Raw genomic sequence first — 22,195 nt, 5'->3', positions numbered from 1 at the left:
CCAAGAGGCGGTGCACGAATGCCTACACAAGCAGCCATAAGATGTTTTTTTCGAGAGGAATCCAGGCCTTAGTAAAGCACTGGAAAAAATGCATTGAATGCAATGGAGATTATGTTGAAAAATAACAGTTGTTACACACATACATGCAATAAACAATTTGTGAAAAAATATTTAAAGGTGACTTATTGACTGTTCCTTGTATCTCTGACATTAAATTGATGCAGTTGGGCAATACATCATTAGGCTACACAGCACAGCCAAGCAATAAATAAAACAAAGTCCAAGTAAACACTACTCCCCAATTGTGTAAGCATATGAGCCATGCTTCACCACTGTCTTGGGCTGCACACCGACATTTGATTTTTCATTTATTTATTTTCATTTATATATTTTCATTTATGGATGCTTTCGAATGGTTCTATGATTTTTCCTGGTGTATCGGCTTTGATGTCCGTTGGCACACAAAATTACCGTGCTTCTCCATTGTCTTGGGTCACTCACCTACATTTTTTTCATTTATTTATATTTTTATTTATGGATGTTGTCCGACGATTCTGTGATTTTTCCTGGTGTACCGGCTTCAATGTCCATCCGTGCGTAAAAGTTCAAATTTCTACGTCACCCGAGAGGTACTGATCTTTAATATCAGTCAGTCAATCAGTGAGTGAGTGAGTGAGTGAGTGTTTAGGAAGAGCTTTATACACTAGATATAGTAATACCTTAAATATTGCGGGGTTTATGTTCCTGTGGAAAAATCTGCGATATTCAAAACTGCAATAGTTAAAATCAAGAGCCTTCGGGGAAAAGGGGTTAGCTTCCTGGGCTTCGAAAAATATAGAGGAAGGTGGGTGGCAGCCAAAAATAAACACATCACAATTAAAATAAACATCCAAATTAAATATAAATTAGCTTATGATGAACTCTCCAACTGAGTTACAGCAAATTAAATGTGGTTCCTGTCTTCTGCAATGTGTCTAAAGCCCCCACCATTCCTCCATTATTAATCTCTTAAATTGTTTCTTTTTTTAATCTGTCGATGTGTTTCTTTTATCAATTGTTCTGCAGTTTCGTAAACCAGCAAATAAATGGAATAAATAATCGCTTTTGCCCATCTTTTTACACTTCTGTGTCATGATTGACAGTGTGTGAGAAACAACAAAAGGCTTGTGGAGGAGATAACCATCAAAACTCAACTCAAAATTGAGCCCTGCGATAACTAAATCAGTATGCAAATAACTTGTCCACAATTGGTCAAAACCGAAATATTTAAGGGTTTACTGTGTATAGATTTCGTTTTTCTCATTGACAAAGTGGGTCTGTCCAGTAAACATATTCAATTTTTTTTTTTAACAAATCCAACCAGTAGACCAATAAAAACAAGATTGTTATGTGTTGCTCAAAGGACTGAAGTAACATAATTATGGAAAACACCTTCAATCATACAGACACAAACAAAACTCAGGAAAATTACCACCCTCAGAATTTCAATAATGTTATACTTGCTCAAAGCATACCAAAAAACAAATGATGATAAAAAAAATATCAAAACTTTTCACAATAAGATGGCTTCTAAAAATAAATTAGATTTTATGGTTGAAGACACTGATGGAGTATTTGAAGGTCATATAAAAAGAAAAACTTTTCAGTGTAAAGAAGCAGAATGAAAATCAATAGCTTCTGCAATTGTTAGGGTAATTCATTTGTTGAAACGCGAAGAACAGCCTGAGGGAATTAAATACTTTTAAGGCTTACATGGGGTAAAAAATTTTAATGCCAAAATAAAATAATGAAGAAAATGAGAGGAAAGAATAAAGATTTTATGTGAGAATAAAACCTCCTTTCATTGCCTCATTTCAAGATTTCTTAGATTGTAATATTTGTGAAGAATTAGAAAGATTTGAAAGTGATGCTGATGATAACATATAAGGAAATGGATTTAAGGTTGATAAAAAAAAAACAATTTCTCTTTATTTTCACATGTTGAAATCAGACCCTCTTTAAAGTTCTTCCTATATTGATTTGCCAAGAGATAAAACTTGAAAAAGCAGCTGTTAATGTTCAAAATAAATATAATACAAGTTTCCTCTCCCTAACTACATCTTGCTCACCTAAATCCTCCACAATGGAACCCTGAAATAATATATCATTATAAAATATTTGAGAATACTGCACACTAAATGTTCCAAGGATTAGAATTTCCAATGAAGTTAGAGGATATCCCCAAATTTGAGAAAATGAGCAGTCTATCTATTAATGTACATGGACTAATGGATACAAAAAAGTTCAATTATTAAACACTAGCGAGGTACCCGTGATATACACGGGAGGGTCTGGATAGCCGCTGAATAGCTGGTTCATGAAGGACTTGGGCAAAGAATGGCAACACTACAAATGCCGAATCCAGGAATGTCATAGGTGGAAACCCTCACATAATTTTATCATTCTGTTTTAAACTCAACCTCTCTATATTTTCATTCCAATCACAAATTAATACTACTGTATACCATTAATATAGCAATATGCAATGTTACACACACTTGTGAAGTAAACAAATAGACAGTAAACACCATTTTGCCATTATATCTGAATCGGGAGCAGCTTCGTATGGATCGAAAGTCAAAATCATAATTGCATTGAGGTATTTATGAAACCTCCCACCCATCTTACAACATCCGTTGGGATCCCAAAATGTTCCACAGAAGGTTTGGCGGGGCTAACCCCAAAACTGAGGGAGTAGTTCAGAGTCGGATGGACGGACGGACAGACACTCCTCCTTTTTAATATAGATTACAAATGACTATAAAAACGATGAAAGACACATTGATCTTGTATACTAAAATTCAGGAAAAACTTTACATTATGCCTGCATCAAATTTTTTTAAGACTAACTTCATATCGAACGACATGCAAGCAAACAGTTTGGAGAGCAAGTCGACCTTGGATTGCGTAGGCAGAGAGTCTGAAGAGTATGGCAGAATGTCAGACTGTATCGAAAGCTCAAGATATGTCCAGAGAGATGGCCCTGATCTCATGTCTGATGTTGAGGGCCTCCATCCATTGTTGGGAAAATAGAAGCAGCATGTCCAAGTTAGGCTTCAATAATGATATTGAGGCTTTAATTCATTAATTTCTGGGCCAAGACTTGTACTCAGAATAGACTTATCTATGGTTTAAGACTCAGAATAGACTTATCTATTGCATTAATGAAATTTTTTTTGCAAAGTATGATATTTTCTGAAATAAATTGGTATAATTATTAATTTAAATCACAATAAAGCAAGTTTCCATGAACGTTGTGGATACATTCCGAGAACGTGTGACATTAAGCAGACAAGATATTCCCTTGGATGTAGTGTTATAATGTGAGGATGTGTTCCCAGGGCACATTTTTGGTCACCTAAACATAACTTTCACCTCACTCAATTACATATTCCAGACAAATATTAAACAAATCAATAAAGAACACAAATTAAATACACAGATGGATATTTAAGTGAAGTTACAGGCACACTCACCAAAATGTAGTGCTGAGATGGCTTGTTGGAATGGGAGAGGTGGGTTAGAAGGAGGGTCTTGTGTATTGATGTCTTGGATGTGTGCCTTAGGTGTGTGTTCGTGTCTCAGACTAACTGCTTGAATAATTTGTGGCCTGGAAAGGAAAAGAGGAGGTAAGCCAGGAGTGATATGGCGCCCATGATCACACTTTTGGGTGTCACTCGGCGAATCTGGAATGGAGAAATCTCTGATCAAGCTATCAAACAGGCTACATGGCGAATCCAGAGCAGAGGTCATCAATGAGTTGCTGCAACATGGTGCAATCAGAATACCAGGGAAATACAAATACAGTATTTATTCGAAGACAAATATTGTGTTGAGAAGAAAAGTGTACAGAAAATTTTAAACTTAAAAATGTTGTGCACTGTACTGTGCAGAAGTCATTGTCCGGAATGTTTGCCGATTGGGTGAGCAATGTGATCTGGACTGGCATAAAGCGAAGGATACATTGTGGACTACCAAGCGAACCAAGAATGCTGATCGTGGCTGCAAAGATAGGTGGACAAACATTGGGTGCTTGTATTACAATAAGCGTCAGGTGTTCATGTTTATTAGGGAGTAGTGAACTTGGACAAAAGGTAATGTGATAGAAGTCTGCGCTAATAATGATTATGTAGCTTGTTTTAGATATGAAATACGCTTAATTGTTTTAAAGAAGTACCACAGGCAGTGATGCATTGTGAGTGTCAGGGAGGAATTAACACCTCTATTGTCTTAACTGAATGACAGTTTTGTTAACTACATCTTAAACTCAAAATTTACTTATCTATTAATGAAGGAAACAAAATGTGGAAATTAGCCATTTCGACTTGTACTCCACATCGACTTGTAGGCTGAAACATACAGTACCTTTAATTTGGTTACTTCTTCGATAAGATTTATTTGGTATTTTCCACATTTGTTATGTTTTCCGTTTAAATACCAGAGTTGTAATTTTCTCCATTATTTTGTTTGGTTTTACTTGGTTATATTATTAAAGACATTAATACTGAGTAATTTGATTTAAAATAAAATATTACCCTTGGATTAAATGGTTTGGAAAGTGGGATTTTTTAAAGTAATTTTGTTTAATTGTTTTATGTTTTTTTTAACTGAAAGTTGTCATGATTTTATGAATTTTACCTTTAAACAATTAGTTAATTATTGATAAAAGTATCTTAGAACTCTACCGTTGCTGGGTCCCAAGCCCTAGGTGAGAAAGGAGGAGGGTTGGGCTCTGGGCTGATAACCCATTCCCACAAAAAAAGCCTCATCACAGAAACCTCAACAAGAAATCATGACCAATCATCGCCAGCTGTAAGGCCTCAGCAAGACACGACTTTAATGACTGGCTCCACTCAAAGGTGGAGGCATGATAGAGGCATTTCTCTGACACAAAAAGAGGTTCAATATTGGAATCTGGAAAGTGAGGATACTGAGAGAAAAATAGGTAATTGCTCAATTGGTAAGAGAGATGAGAAATTATGACAGACATCATGGGACCAAGTGAAATCAGAGAGGAGGCACATGAACAAATGAGACTTGGGGAAGGAGAAACAATCCCATATTCATGTCTTGAAGATAACCTATACAGGGATGATGTGGCCCTTTTGATGAAGAAAGGAGGAGATAAGTCACTAATGGAATGGCATCCTATCATTGAAAGAATCATCAAAGCAATATTCTTCTCTAAACAATTCAAAATGATAAATACACTAGTGCTATGCACCAGCCAATGATGCCACCAGCCAAAGAACAAAAGGACAGGTTCTACCAGAGATTGAAGATGGGTTATAGATGAAACATCTCAACAGACGTGCTATGCACAGGGGTGTCGAAAGGGAGGGGTGGTTGGGGGGTGGGGGGTCGCTCCCTCAGACCCAGTGTCAGTTGAGGGGCCTGAGCTTCTCCTCCTGTAATTTTTAATACAAATGTAAGAGAGAAAGGGTAGGGGTGGGGTGAGGGTGGGGGTGCCGAGGTTGTTTTCCTCAGAGCCCGTGCTGGCTCTCGACGCCTCTGGCTATGCATAATGGGGGACCTGAAGGCAAAAGTGAGTGAGGACAATAAAGGGCATGAGCGCACAATGGGAAACGTGGTGGTGTTGTGCAGAATGAAAAAGGGAGAGGACTGGTAGAATTTTGTAAAATAAATGGATGATGTAGAGGTGGGATCATATTCCCTCACAAGATGATTCACAAGGCATAGCCATCACCCTATAGAGAACAAACAACCGGATTGATCACTTTACAGTCAGAGGGATGTGGAGGAGATCCCTAATGGATGTATGAGTAGGGAGGGGGGTTGATATGTTCAGTTATCACCAACTGCTGGCTGCATATCTCGAACCCAAACTGAACAAAAGCAGGAGCACCACCACAGAGATCGAAAATATTTGACATAGAAAAAGTGTGGGATAATGATTTACAGGAGCAATACAATGAAGAGATACAAAATATATTTGATGAATTGGATAAGAAAATGGGATTGTCTTTGATATTGTTGCGAATTCACGCCTGCCGGCGTGCGGATGGCCACGTCACTCGAATCGCGACCGCGTCCCCCACCGGACGGACAATTCAGTCGTGACCCTCTCGGAACAACGCCGGGAGCTAGTCACAGGTGGGAGTGCCACGATCGTGCCAATTGCCCACCCGCGCAGGATAGGGTTGCTCGCCAAATTCAATCTACCTAAGTACCTGCGCGGATGGTCGACCGGGCGATCGTACCACGCCACAGGCCGACTCTGGACACGATCCGCTCAAGCGGTCCGTTCCGTCCTACAGTGATAACCGAGCGGTGTTGTCGGCCTCAACGGTTCCGATTAATTAGCGGGCGTATTAAGCCCACTACGAACCTTTTACGTGAAGCAGGATGGAGAGTCAATAAAGGACGAAAAGAGACGAAGCAGAGCGGGCACAGTTCAACAAGCAAGCATTTTATTCACACGCACACACAGACAAGGACGCAAGGCACGTATTTACAGCAATACACAATCAAAATGCACATATAGTAACCAGAACAATAAAAGCAACGATGCAGAGCTACACCCGAATACGCGTACACACGGCAACACTTAAACAGTTCTACTTTAGCCAGACTGGCGCCACCCACGGACATTCACACCAAAACCCCAAAGAAAAGAAAGAAAGAAAGTCGCGACTTCCCTTTTGTCTCTGGTGAGTCCCTCTCCCGCGACAGTCAGCGTGGTCGCGCCTGGCCCCGACCTCGCTCACGGCCGGCGAACCCTCTCCGGCCCTCCCCGTCCGGACGCACAGGTCCACCTCGCAACGAGCGCTGCCGAGTCTCTCGTCCGTGCCTTTGTGACAGGCGCGGGCGCAGGACCTCTTCCTGATGACCAACCAACATGAAGAGAAAGAAGAAGCACGAGAGGGAGCCTTTTAGGAAACCTTTTTGGGAGCCTCTCCGGGAGCTTTTTTTTTGCGCCCGCCCGTGTCCGTATTTTGTCGCGTGGGACTCCGCCCTTCCGCCCCACCCCGTTTTCGGCCCCGCCTCCCTTCGAGCTTCTTGGAGAAGCTTCTCAAAGGGGGTGTGCCCTCACGCTTTCCCTCCACCCCGCTCCGTCCGGGGGCCGAGGGAGTCCGTTTTTGGCTCGGAGCCAGGGAATTATTCCCCCAAAAAGAGGCCCCACCTTCACATGACCTCTGACATTTGACCTGCATCGCTCTTCCGCCACTCCAAAGCACGGGGAAGTCAGACGGGAAAAACAGGCAGGAAAAGCCCACCGAGCGTCCTTGTTGGTTTTTGTTTGCTCCTCCACAGAGATCGTAACTGCACGGAGCCTGTTGAATGGCGAGTGGTGAAGATGTGGTAGCGTAGATGGTGCAGGTGGCGTGGTTGCAGTGTGGTTGGCGCTGTGATGGGGATGGCATGGTTGTTGAAATGTTGTGTGTTTGATATAAAAGATAGAAAAAGAAAAACGACTGACTCAAAGCGTCGCAGCCCGGATGAATCACATAAATACCCTCTAGACAACGGGTTAGGGCTAACTACACATGCACCTATCAAGATATCTCACCTCCGGGCCCTTTATGGTGTAATGCGAATTTCCACAGCCATAACAATATCATAGATTAAGCCTGTAAGATCATTAATGATTGAGTAAATATCATTCCACTGCGAAGAAGATGATTGGACCAAAACAATCCAAGAAAAAAACCAGGGATCTCACCACAAACATGGAAACATATCGAAGAAAGGAAGAAAAACAAACAAAAACTCGGCAGTTCATAGAACACGAGTTCAAAGAACACACCAGTGTTCAAGTGTATGTTTCAATTTTAATAAAATATTGATTTTAAAGATAGTTTAAAAATCTCCAGAAGTTTAGCATGACTGAAGCAGTCTTATATACCACCTTTATACACTATAATAAGATGGCGTTGAGTCACAGGTTAGGAAACGAAGGCTTTATTGATCACCATACAAGGCAGTGTCAACCAGCATTGTACGTAGCCATACCGGTGGCCTCTTCTTCACCCCAATACTGCACCCTCTCGTGCTATATATCCATATTTAGCATGGTTCTTCGAAGTATTATGAAGGGGATTTGTGTTCTATGGTGTTCAAGTATATAATTCAATTTAAATAAAGGTTTAAAGGGATATATATATATATATATATATATATATATATATATATATATATATCTATATCTATATATATATATATATATATATATATATATATATATATATATATATATATATATATATATATATATATATATATATATTAATTCTGGGTTTAACCAGTGTCTATTACATGACCCCATCTAGCACGTTACATTAGTTATTAGTTCCCAGTGTTTGTGTCCTGTATAACGTCCTTAAAAACAGTAAGTTCCTGTTTGGAATTATTTTCAATTTCATTTGACTGCCAGGCAGGCAGACAGAGTAAAATATTATCTCACTACTCTCTGCGCATGTGCAGTCATGGAAATTTAGAGCTAAAGTGTGGTAAAACGGCAAACTTGCAGTCTTCCTATTCATGTTCCGATTCATTTTCAAAATATAATGTTCTATTTTAACAAGTTGTTCCTCGATCATAAATTCAAGGCCATAAACTAATCAGATGGACAGACATGAACAAATTGCTTAACCACACTCTTCGCTTCGTGTGCACGGGGCAATTAGAAGGATGTAAAACACACAGTGAAAAAGAGGAACTGCAAAAATATTGTACAAGAAGAAAGGAGGAAGTAAAGCGCTCCAAAGAGGGATAAGAGGAAATATATTGTTGACCTGGCTGGAGAAGCAGAAACAGCTGTTGAAAAGGGAGACATGGCAATAGTCTACAAGATTACACGACAATTAACAGCAGATACGAAGGGAGATGATAAACCAGTGAAAGATAAATAGAGGAACATTGTAACATCTGAACAAGCTCAATTGGAAAGGTGAGCAGAGCATTTTAAAGAAGTTTCAGAGAGAGAGTGAGAGTGAGAGTGAGAGTGAGAGTGAGAGTGAGAGTGAGAGTGAGAGTGAGAGTGAGAGTGAGAGTGAGAGTGAGAGTGAGAGTGAGAGTGAGAGTGAGAGTGAGAGTGAGAGTGAGAGTGAGAGTGAGAGTGAGAGTGAGAGTGAGAGAGCGAGAGAGCGAGAGAGCGAGAGAGCGAGAGAGCGAGAGAGCGAGAGAGCGAGAGAGCGAGAGAGCGAGAGAGAGAGAGAGAGAGAGAGAGAGAGATATGATGTAGCAGTAACAACTGGAGGGAATTATTTGTTGACACAGGACCTGTTACACAGACAGAGGTGAAATATGTCATCAAAAGTCCGAAGAGCAGAAAAGGCACCAGGAGTGAACAACATTCATGCAGAATTGCATAAATGTAGTCTGGAAACAGAAACTCGTGTAATTAATACATAAACTGATTAAGGAAATCTATACCAGATCTTCATGGTACAGATTATCATCGAACAAAGCAACAAATGGAATTCAACTCTTTAACTCCCATAGCTTTTGAAAAATCATTTGACAGTATGAACAGAGAATCCATATTGGCCATTCCATACCAACTCAACGAGAGCTGTTGCTCAACTGTCACAAATTTTCCTACAAAAGTTCACATGGGTTTTTGGGTCGGCTGAGTTCAAAAATGTTAGTCATTCTTTTTTTTCTTCTTTTTCCCCCTTTAACCTATAACTTCGCATTGGTCAACCTAAAGTGAAAAAGTCGCCTTGACCAGACAAATACCCTGGGCTCAAATTAGTTGTTGCAATCATGTGTAGCACCTCATTTGACTCGTGGTAGACATAGCTTTCAAGAAAAAAAATCAGAAGCCCCTAACTCACTTTTGGAAAGTTTCTAAACAAGGGGTAAGCAACTAATTTTATTTGAACTTCAGCCCAACCGTTTACCAAGCAAGTATTTTGATAACTGTGGATTTGAGATTTTTGGCAAGTTTTTGAAGTTGCATTTGTCATGCATTCAAGCATTGCTTTTTGCCATTTTGGTGAGGTTAAAGCACCACATCGTTGACGAGGGTCATGGTTTTTGTTTGAGGATGATCTGAGATGCTGGTGAACAGATGTCTCGAAGACATTGAGGGAAGAATGAGATTGAAGAGGATGTGGAAGTTGGTTCAGCAGATGAGAAAAAAAGAGGAACAAATGAGTGGAGTTGAGCAGTGATCCAAGCTTTAAGTAATTTCACCAGAAAGGTGGTGGTGGTGGACCATGTGTGCTCTGCAGAAACCTAGAGGGTGCAAGACCAGAAAGCAGGTGATATAAGACAGAAAGACCACCGACCTGTCTGTAATGGTGAAGTGATCGGCCCATAGACTCAGCTTCATTGCGAGAGATTCCAATAATCTTAAAGGCCTTCGTTTCCATGGCATCAAGTTGAACAATATGTGAGGCAGGGGAGCGAGCCCAGAGGGGAGAGCAGTATTTCGTCAAGCTGTGGATGGAAGTCTTGTAGGTGGATAGGAGTTCAGGTGTGTCAAGGAAGGACTTAGTATGATGAAGGATGCCCAGTCTGCGACTGGCTTTGGAGGCCAACTTTGAAATGTGGTTTGCCCATGGAAGATCATGGCTGATGTTGAGACCCAGGAGTTTGAATGATGAACATCCTCAATATGATTGTTAAGAAAGTCGATAGAGGGTTTGTCAGATGGTCCTTTCAGAGAGAGCTAGCAGGAGTGTGTGATTTGTCAGGATTGAAAGACATATTCCAAGTGTTTGACCAGCTTGTGATTCTATAAATGTCTGAAGAGAGAGAAGAGGCTGCAGTCTGCCTATCTGAAGGATGAGGGATGTCACGGAAGAGGGTGGAGTCATCAGAAAATAGATAAAGCAGATCTTCCAGGGAGTCAGAGAGATCATTGATGAAGATCAGGAATAGGCCTAAGTCCAGAACACTGCCTTGGGACACTCCAGCCTTGACAGGGAGAGGAGATGAAAGGACTTCGTTTATAGTTGGCTACACATTGGCTTCAAGGAAAGAAGAAGTCGACCTTGGATTGCACAGTCAGAGAGTCTGAAGAGTATGGCAGAATGTTAGACTATCAAAAGCATGAGATATCTCCAGAGAGACAGCCCTGATCTCATGTCTGATATTGAGAGCCTCCATCCATTGTTGGTTGAGTCGAAGCAGCATGTCTAAGGTGGAGTGACCTGGTCTGAAACCAAATGGTGATCTGAGATGAGGTTGTTGGAGAAAGGAAGGATTTCATATCACCTGCGATGATGGATCCCATGACCTTGCTGATGATTGGAAGTAAGCTGATAGGTTTGTAGTTAAGATCAGTTTTTGCACCTTGATTTTAATGCAGTGATGTTGGCAGCTTTCCAAACAGATGGAAGATAACCTAAGGCAAATGCTAAGGTGAAAGGGGCAGAGAAAGAATGTGCAAGAGCAGCAGAATAGGTTTTTCGGTGAGCTGATGCCATCCATTCCAGTAGCAGAGTCAGAGTTGAGGGTTGAAAGAACCTTCTCCACATTCACAGGTGCAAAAGACACAGTGTCCAGAAGCAGTTGGGTATGACATGGAAGGATGGGTACCAAGAGTAAGGGACTGGGGACATGAGATTTGGAAGGAAACACAGAATTGAGGCATTCAGCTATGGTGCCATTTGACGAGAGGGACGAGGAGCATACTCCAGAGACAGACTTAAAAAGGCACCACCAAGTTTTAGAGGAGGGAGACAAGTTTGAAAGTTCATTCTTGAGGTTGGACAGATGTTGTTTTCTGGCGCTCCTGAGAGTGGACACACACTTGTTGCGGGTTTTTTGGAATGCGCTGAGATTGCCTTCGGTCAGATTTGCCTTCCAAATTCATGAATAAAAAGCGACTGGGTGTGTGGTTCCATTGGGAAGGGAGAAATGTTAATTCCTTTTTCTTGAGACCAAAAGTAAAATAATTTTTTATTTTCCCATTGACTTCAACATTAATAGCAAGTGCCCAAGAACCCCCATTTTCATACTACAATACCTTACAATGCCTTGGTATGCTCATGTGTGTCCTTATTCAAAACCATTTATTCAAGAATGCATTGTTTTGATTTTTAGATTTTTATTGTCATTTAGCATTTAATGATGCGCAGACACAGTAATTTAAACCTGTTGGAATGAAACCAGAATTGTTTAAGAATATTTTGCTTGATGCATGTGCAAAGTTTTATTTATGAAGGCAACACAGCTAAAACAGCAATTGACCAGAGCCCTGGTAATACCATCAGGTGGTGTTGTTTTCCTCTCTCCAGTCAGTGGGCATTTTAAGGAGAAATCTCACCACCTCCCACACCCATAGGATACCGAATCACAGGGTTTGTCCATGCTCTATCCACGAAATGCAGAGTCAAGCGAGGAAGCAGCATGTACCATTATTAAAGTCTTTAATATGATTCAGTTCGGGTCACAATCGAACCACAGACCGACCAGACTCAGAGCAGACTCTCTAATCACAATGCCACTGATCAACATGAAGTCTTATAAACAATCTTATCAACATCATGAAGTGTTCTCCTCATATTAAAACAACTCAAATAGTATCTTCCTCAAATGCTGCCCCCACATTCCTCAAAGACAGTTGATGAGTATACCAGAGAAGTTATATTTCCCAAGTTGGAATAATAATGCAGGAAGTACAATAGGATTGACATAATTTTTGATGTGTGCCAGCAGTCCAGTTTGAAGTCAGACACCATCCAGATGGGGAAAAGGCATGAGGAGACGAGTGACAGCAAACAACGAAGCACCAACAAATTGACGGAGCTTCCTCCAAGACGAGACCAACAAGACGGTACTATTCCACTTCCTTGCAGACAGAATAGTTAAGGTTAATACAGCTCGCACAGTAATTGTGACAAAAGGAGAAGTGGCCCAAAGCAACCAAGCCGTGAACCTCGAAGACTGAGCTCCATGCACCCACGAAGAAGCTGACACCCATATATTCATGCATGCAAGACATTCATTTGTAGAAGGAAGCAAGGTACTGCTGATCAAAGCGAATGATACAGATGATGTGGTCATAACGGTATATGTTTTCCATTCTCTGGTGGAGGTTGGCCTTGAGAAAATGTGGATTGTGTGCGGTATTCGAGCAAGGACCCAATCGATTCCAGTGCATGATGTGGTCTCCAAGATTGGACCGAGAAGAGCCGCAGGTATCCCATTCTTCCATGCATTCAGTGGTTGTGATGTCATTTCTGCCTTCCACGGCAAAGGTAAAAAAAAAATCAGCGTGGAAAACATGGAATGTGCGAGATAAGATTTTGAGGGGATTCACAAAACTCAGGTGATGTCCATCAACAGTTGATGATGCTTTACAGAAGTTGGAAAACTTGTTTGCAGAAGAAGTTTGAGTGTGGCTACAAGCATTGACGATGTCAGGCTGGATCTATTCGCTCAAAAACAAAGGCAATATGAATCAATCCCACCGACCCAGGCAGCATTAACCCAGCATGTGAAGCGTGCTGCTTACAAGGCCAGATGGGTCTGGAGCCATGCAACAGTCAAACAACTCAACACCACAAATCCTGCCAACTGGGGATGGATCAAGCAAGATGGAACATGGCATGGCCATTGGACAGCTCTGCCACCTATAGCAACAAGCTGTCAGGAACTGACAGAGTGCAGATGCAAACAAAAGGCTGTGGAACAAGGTGCAGATGCCAGAAACTTGGTCTCATGTGCACAGCACAACGTAGCTGTACATACGAAGAATATGGTTAATTATGCATGTACTGAAAAACTCAATGAAACAAGAATACAATCAAGTTGTTCATTGCTTCCAACAAATGGCATGCAACCATGCACAACAACAAGAAAGCTATTTTTGGTTATTTATCTGTTGGGTCTGAAACAATGGATATAGGCCTACTGTAAATGAAGGCAACAGTTGATGCAATGTATAACATGTAATAATACTGTGGATCTGGGGTTTGAGGCTTACCACAAGGGAAAGCATTTGGGTCCCTCTCGAACGTCCGGTTCTGATGCCACCGGGCAAAGATAACTCCACACACCAGCAGGTTGCTGAGCAACCACGAACTCCGATTGGCAGGGCCAATTCAGGCAGGGTTACACTACTTTGCATGATACCTTACCTGGAGATGGCCGGCTAATCGGGGTCAGTGCCCTCAGCGTACACTCGGATTACTGCCAAGCATTACAGTGAGTGTGCGCTGGCTGACAAAGTAAAATATTGGGGTAGAACGTCCCATCTAACCTTACTTGTGCACTGCATCGGATCAATTAAGGAAAAGATAAGTGAGACAGATTGGAAATAGCAACAAACAATGATTTATTACAAACACACAAGGAAGCAATCATTTTAAAGCAAGTGTTTATAAGCAATAAAGCAAAATGGCACATAAGAGCAGATTTAACCATAACACGTATTCTTCTTCAATCTTACTTCAACAAAAGACTTGACCATCATTCATTAAGGGGAAAAGAATAAAACAAGGACTTGAAAATAAAATAAAAGTCATGAATGGAGAAAAGGAAAGCAGTCTTTCCTTCTCTCCCTCACCTCACGGAAATATACAGGAGAATATGGACGAAAATGGTTGGGGAAGATGGGCAGTGGCGATGAGAAGCGATGGTGACATGCAGCTGTGTCCCTGAGGTGCCCAGACCCAGTAGGCGAATCCTCTCTGGCATCCCAGATAGGTGAGCTACATGTGTGACTCGCCCTCCTATACCTCAGATCCTTCCTCTTCAGGCCCCCGTCGATGAGTTGCTGCCGTTTGCCCTCCTCGTCCTTTGTGGCTGACAGGATCGAGAGGGCAGGATGATGCTTGTGGAAGGAGTGTTCATTTTCAACAGAAGCTCGACACCAACTGCTCGCGAACTTTCCTTTCTTTTCCCTCAAACGTTTTTGTTCCTTCCCTCACGAGCCTTCTCAGTCTGTTAATCTCATGCTCAGGCGAGCTTGTTCCGTTCGTTTCTCCTTTATGCTTCCCTCAGCCTTCTGCATCTGCTTTCTGCCATCTCTTCTGCTTTCTGCCTTTTGCTTCTCCCCTTTCTTCTTTCTGAGCCGTCTGCTCAGGAGGGCTCTTCGTCCCTGCTCATGCGAGCTCATCACGAGTGCTTCTCTGCCTCAGCCTTTCTGATTATTCTTCACATCAACTTTCTTCCCCTCCTCCCACAAACCTTCTCACCCTCCCATTGGTCCGCAGCCGATGGGGGCGGGTGCATGACGTCACTTGTGGAATTTGCCACACCATTCTGAGAGAACTTTCAACGAAGCCCCGGTCCCACCCTCGACACGCCCAAAGCCGCAACGAGAGCCCCCAGCCCTCTCCTTCATGTGGAAACGCCCAGTCACACAGTTTTGCACTGTACCACGCCTGCGAGAAACACCACAACTCACAGGCCATGCCGAGCACCAAGCGCCACGAACATGCATGTGAGAGCACCCAATGGGTTACCAAGCAATGCACCGATGGAGGGAACATCGAAAGGAACCCCGCATGGACAAGGGATGACCAAACGGCCACGGGATTTATGGGGTGAAGGAGAGATTTTTGAAAGGATGTTTGATGGAGGGGAGATTATTGGTGGACTGTTGAAACAGGCCGACGGGGTTATGGAGAGAAGATTGAAAGTAACAGAGGGATTGAACAGAATGATGGTGTGAAGGAAGAAAGATTGAAAGTAAGAGAGGGTGAGTTGGGGAGACATTGCATGGGACAAATACAGTCTAGCCCACACTTGCCCCCCAAAAAGCCCTTTGACAAGGGACCATCTATACAAAGATGAATGAAATAACTGATCCTCGGGTCACCTACGTGTCCATGTATGCTCTCCCCGGGGTAAGTTTTCCAAAACCATAACAAGATTTACAGTGTAAAGATATGATGATAAAGATAGGATTATATTCTCATTCATTGTGGCAACATTCTTATTCTAATCAACATCATTTAATATACACCATCACAAGAAAAACCAACAACAAGAGGGATGCAAATTTTTCACGAATTTATTCGATTTAATCAAAATTGGAGGTCATTTGGAACAAGTTAGTCATGCTGCATTCAAAGGACACTTGCAATGCTGCACGACATATATATATATATATATATATATATATATATATATATATATATATATATATATATATATATATATATATATATATATATATATATATATATATATATATATATATATATATATATATATGTTCTCTATTTACATTTTGTGTAAATGTATATATATATATATATATATATATATATATATATATATATATATATATATATATATATATATATATATATATATATATATATATATATATATATATATATATATATATATATATAGTCTGGTGTTGGTGCAGTGGTTAGGGCAGTGGCTTCGGATCCAAAAGGTCCTGAGTTCAAGCCCCGTTGGGCCACTGAATTAATACACCAGGGGGTTGACTCAGCCTGTCATCCTTCCGTGGTCGGCGAAATGAGTACCAGTGTACTGGGCCGGTGTATACCCCGGTTAAAATAGGTGTACCATATCCCTGTGTCGTAAGAGGCGACCAGGGTTGCGTCAGGAAGGGCATCCGGCGTAAAACATGTGCCAAATCAGTCTGCGGATCGTACGGATGATCCGCTGTGGCGACCCCGAACGGGAGCAGCCGAAAGAAGAAGAAGAAGATATATATATATATATATATATATATATATATATATATATATATATATATATATATATATATATATATATATATATATATATATATATATATATATATATATTGTTACGGCTGTGGAAATTCACATTACACCATAAAGGGCCCTCAGGTGAGATATCTTCATAGGTACATGTGTAGTTAGCCCAAACCCGTTGTATAGAGGGAATTTATGTGATTCATCCGGGCTGCGAAGCTTTGAGTTAGCCATTTTTTCTTTTCTGTCGTTATTTTGAACCAACCACCTCTCAACCGCCATCACACAACAACCACCTTAACCACCACGCCAGCCATCATCACCAACTACAACGACGCTCCAACCCACAGACAACAACCACAACGCCAACCCTCACCACAGAAGACCCTCCACCACCTTCGCCTTTACCTTCACGAATTCATCCCACATAATTGCTTCCACGGCCATTCCCGCACTACCTGTGAACACTGAATGTCAGGCTGTCTCGGGCCCGTTCGGCGATTAATGCCGAACGCACCGAGCCGCGAGCGCGAATGGCGGCCTTTCCGAGGGGAAATTCGGATCAGAAACGCTTCACGCCCACTTCTCCTCCATCCAATTGGCGAGAGCGGGGCGGCTTGGCCCCGCCTCCAAGTGTGTGAATGTGAAGTCCGTATATGCAAATTTTAAGATCAGGAGAGGTTCACGCCCATTTTGCTCGACCAATGGCTGACCGGGGGGGGGGCGGCGTGGCCCCGCCTCCTGATCCTAAAATTTGCATATTGGCTGCTTCTGCTGCCTATAAAAAGGCGAGCGCAAGGTGAATGCAAAAGAGTTTGGTTTTGGAGTTGCTTGGAGAGTGTCGTCGAGAGGTTGCTCTTGGGGGACAAGGAGCATTGCATTGGCGGAGTGGAGTCGAGTGCGCGCGGTGGAACTGCAAGCAAGGGAGCTCGGGTCTGAGGCAGGAAGGACGGCGGTCGGCGACGAGGTTGCGGTGTGGGGGATCGCTCGTCTCGTCGTGGGACCCAAGCCAGCCAGCCACTCCCTTCCTCCAGGGCATCAACAATTCCCCCTTTCCCCTGTGCTGAGATAGTGCAAAAGGGGGCCCCGTTCCCACCCCACTCCAAACTTGGTACCAACGAAACCTGCCAAAGGGCATGGAGTCGGGGTACAGCGGCGCGGCCACATTTGCGGCTTGCCCGCCAACGCATCATGAGGACGCGGGTAAGACACCCCCCCCGGTCTCGCAGACCTGACCGCTCCTCCAGGTCATGCGCACATTTGGCCTATGGGCCCGTCTGCCTCCTTGTCTGTGAGGGTGGCTTCTTTCCTTTGCTTTTGTGTAAATGTGTGTTGGCGCCGTCTGTGAAGTAAAACTGTATTAGTGTTGCCGTGTGTGCGCGTAGTCGGTTTTAGCTCTTACATTTGCTTTATGTGCATTTTGATTCTGTATGGCTGTATATACGTGCTTTCCGTGTGCCGGGAAATAAAATGCTTGCTTGTTGAACTGTGCCTGTTTCGCTTCGTCTTTTCTTTATTGACCCTCCATCTTGCTTCACTTAAGGGGTTCGTAGTGGGTTCAACATCCCGGTAATTAATCTGAACCGTCCAGGTCGACGATAACACCGCTCGGTTATCCCGATAGTACGGAACGGGCCGCCCAAGCGGCTCGTGTCCGGAGTCGACCTGCGGCGAGGTACGATCGCCCGGTTTACCATCTGCGTGGGTACGTAGGTAGGTCGAGATTGGCGAACAACCCTATCCTACGCGGGTGGCCGATTGGCACGATTGTGGTGAGGTCGAAAGACCCACCCATGACTAGCTCCCGGCATTGGTCCGAGAGGGTCATGACAGAATTGTCCGTCCGGTGGGCGACGTGCCGCGATTCGAGTTGCACGGCCGTTCGCACTCCGGCGGGCACGAATTCGCAACAAAAAAAAAAATATATATATATATATAACAGTGGTACAGATACTAACAGCATGGTCTTAAACTTGTCGAAATAAAAACAACTCCTTGTTGAAATTGAAGAAAACTGTGGAAATGGTGGCCATCTTGAAAATGGCCGCCATCTTGGATTTTCGGGTGGTTCAATGTTTAATTCTCAAGAGTAACCCATTATGAATGGATATGCAGAGTTTCATGGTTGTATCACCATTTGAGCGATTCCTGATAAAAAAAATGTCACTTATCCGCTTGACTACTTCCGCTGATCAGTGATCACGTTATTAAGGTCGACTCAGTGTTGCCCAAAACTGGTGTTTACATTAACTTGTGAAAATTGAATCAAATAAATCTTGAGATGAAAAACAACAATGTGAACAAAAATTTTCATGGAGGTCTTATAAGAAATCCTGCAGAGCAGGCTTTGCATCCATCAAAAACTCTCATACCTGCGATTTAGTCTACTGCCAAGCCTGACTCTTAATTGTAGTACTGAAGTCATCAGAGCAATTATTGTACTTTCACACGAAATGTTAATAAATAGGCAAATAAAAGCACGAGTTGGGTTGCATCCATAAAGAGCATATCATCTGCGACAGCATCCGCTTTGGTGCACTTTCCTTTGACTTTGCAGGGGACAGCTGTGGAGCTCCCAGTCAGTTTTATAACCTTATCTCAAGTCACACGACCTGCCTGGCATGTGCGTTCCGAAGCATGGGTCAGTGGGATTGACTGCTCTCAATACTTTGCCCACTGCGCTAAGGAATGGCTCGTCCCTATGTTTAGCTCACAGTTCTGCAACTGTGAAGGTTATTGTGCTTACTTGAATTGCCCGTTACAAGGATAGTTCACAATCTATATGAAGACAATATGGATGCAAATTAATTGCTGGTTTGTTGTTCATAAAATGGTGAAAAAGATAGCAATGCCACAACTATCAGGTTAATTCTTCAATCAAGATAAATGTTGAGATGGGAATGCTCCATCTTTCCAAATAATTCCTTGAAATTTTGTCCATAGCTCAGTGGAATGCTGTTTGCTCCTATGGGCTGGCTCCTCTGTTTTGCATCTGTCTCTCCTGGATTATGTAGAATCTAAACCTCTCAACATCATTGCTGTCTCACATGATGAGGCAGAAACACGAGGAAAGTTCCTCACACATTCTTGACAGGTTGGTGGCCTTTGTTTTATTTTATCACTTTCGTCCGGTCTTCCTCCCTCTGTTCTCTAAGCCCTCTGACCATCTTCAAGTAACCCCCACCTGATTACACTCCCAAAATCCAGGTTTGCTGCAATACTCAACGATGATGTTCCTACTTTCTCCAGTTTATGGAAGAACCTCTTCCCTCTTGGACTTCAAGGAAGCAGTGTACCACCACCATCTTATGTCAAGCCTCCACCCCCATTACTATACATTATATTTTCTTCATTTGTTAATCCAACTTAAAACAACCCTCTTACTTGGAGGTGTGTGTGTGTGTGTGTGTGTGTGTGTGTGTGTGTGTGTGTGTGTGTGTGTGTGTGTGTGTGTGTTGTTTATTATTCGATTGTTTATTGCATCCATCTGTGGTCCCACTGTCCCCACTGTCATTGCATTACCTTTGTGCCCTCTGAAACCTTGCTATTGCCTAACCAGAGATATTGTATACAAAAAATGTATACACAGTAAGTATAGCTTTTATGACTATGCAAATTTAAATCTCATGTGGCTTTCACTATTGGTTTGGAAAGGAATACCTTGCTTCACAAGGTGAAATAATCTAAACTAAGCAGATTATGCCTCTTCGGAAATCGGAATGCACTGGGAAACCTGCCACGTCATTCTGGGAGTGGAACAGCAAGGCACATGAAGTCACATTGCTGAGTCAGCAATGCTCATCACCCTTTAAATTAGAGAAGTACTGTAGTTTGTTTGTTTTTTAAACTTACTCAGTAACTTTGAAGCCACGTCGCCACCCAATCAACAACACAACTGCAAATTAATACTCTCGGAGTGTGGTTCTTCCTTCTCTCATTGTATCAACTTCCTCCTACTTCCACAAACAACTGAGGAACTTTCCTGCTTTCTGTAAGAGAGAGAGAAAAAAAGTTATTTCAAGCAGTTCACATGCCCTGATTAGTAGAGGATGATAGAATGTTTGAACAACTACTGTACTGGGATGTCGTCATCAATGTGAAGGGCGAAAAAAGGTTTTTGTGATCTGTGTTCCATCTATGCACGAGTACGCAAACAAAAGGGTTGAAAAGGACGTTTAGGTATTATGTATGCAAAACATTTACAAATAACATTCTTGTTCCTCCGTTCCATTTTCACTCTCCCATCCTCATTCCCTCAACTCACTCCTTTCTTTCATCACCCAATTCCCCCTCAATTGTTTGCATTTCTGGTTATAAATTCACCTCGCCACCCCTTACCCTTCCTTCTCTCAATACCAATGTTTATATATTAGGAGGGTATATTTACACATTGTAAGCAATAATGAACCGTGTTTCCCCGTTGTCTTGGGTTGCTCACCTGCATTTTTTCATTTATATATTTATTTTCATTTACGGACGCTTTCCGACGGTTCTGTGATTTTTCCCGGTGTATCGGCTTTGATGTCCTTCGGCACGCAAAATTTCAGCTTTGTCACCTGGAAGGTACCGATCTTTAATATCAGTTAGTGAGTGATTCAATTCCCTTTGTGTGCAGCCTTTTTGGCTGCTGGTTGCATTATTGGTTAAGGGCACAGCTTTGCCACTATTACCAGTACGCTGGTGCTCATTTCACCAACCTCGGAAGGATGACAGGCTGAGTCAACCCCCTGGTGTTAATTCAACATCCAACGGGGCTCAAACTCAGGACCCTAAGATCCTAAGCCACCACCCCTACTGCGAAGCCAACACCAAGCTGACAGCGAGTCAGTGAATCAGTGGTGAGAATGAGTTTTATATATTCGATATGCGCAGAAAAGACATCTTTTGCATAGGTCTTTTGCATGAGGGAGAGCAAACAATTCCCTGCCTAAAAACGAATAAAAACAAATCAAATAATTAAATTAGTGACACTATTTTTTTTTATGGCCCTTTGTGGAAGGCAATTTGAAATCAAATGTTTTCTTTCTATAACTTATTTTTCTTTCATGCCTGGTGTTGGCTTAATGGTTAAGGTGGTGGCTTTGGATCTTAGGGTCCTGAGTTCAAATCATGCTCAGCTGTTGAATTAATACCAGGTGGGGTTAACTTGGCCTGTAATCCTTCTGACGTCAGCAAAATGAGTGCCAGCATGCTGGTATGCTGTGTCAGAGTGCTGTGTTGGAGTGGCAACCCGTCCAGGATTGAGCCCAATAGACAAGGAGACTGCTTAAGCAGTACCAACGCTCTGCACAGAGTATGGTCCCAATCTTCTCCTCCTTATTCTTTCATTAACAGCCACAATTATTCCAACGTTATTGTGGTGTTTGGCAGAAGCTTTTTGGCGCAGGTCTTTCACGAACCGGCTCACCAGGTCTCACGCTCGACTAAGTAGTTGGGGCAACAATTTGTACTTTGTTCAGGGTGCTGGTGATGGCTCGCCTACTTTTGGTGAGGGACACCGTGAAATCTCAGTTTATCATCCATCCGATGGACAGCGC

The 22,195-nt window shown here is 42.4% G+C and overlaps 1 protein-coding gene across 10 annotated transcripts in view; it reads right to left on the bottom strand.

Annotated features, from left to right (window-relative positions):
- Positions 1-22,195, bottom strand: part of LOC147021831 (uncharacterized) — a 329,285-nt gene that overhangs the window by 306,017 nt on the left and 1,073 nt on the right. For 7 of the 10 annotated variants that reach the window (XR_015060952.1, XR_015060955.1, XR_015060953.1 and 4 more), the window contains exons 2-3: positions 20,511-20,647; positions 3,516-3,649 (exon numbers count right to left, since the gene is read on the bottom strand). The gene's annotated coding sequence lies outside the window, so the exon portion shown is untranslated. Of the gene's footprint in view, positions 1-2,936; positions 3,049-3,515; positions 3,650-20,510; positions 20,648-22,195 lie in introns of all 10 variants that reach the window. The other 3 variants (XR_015060956.1, XR_015060957.1, XM_085892217.1) reach the window with 3 other exon arrangements.

This window comes from Eptatretus burgeri, chromosome 8 (genome assembly GCF_056783735.1).
Source record: "Eptatretus burgeri isolate ZD-2024b chromosome 8, Ebu_testis_v1, whole genome shotgun sequence".
Taxonomy (NCBI): Eukaryota; Metazoa; Chordata; class Myxini; order Myxiniformes; family Myxinidae; genus Eptatretus; species Eptatretus burgeri.
The sequence above is the reverse complement of the archived record's forward strand: the minus strand, read 5'-3'. Positions and strand labels throughout refer to the sequence as shown.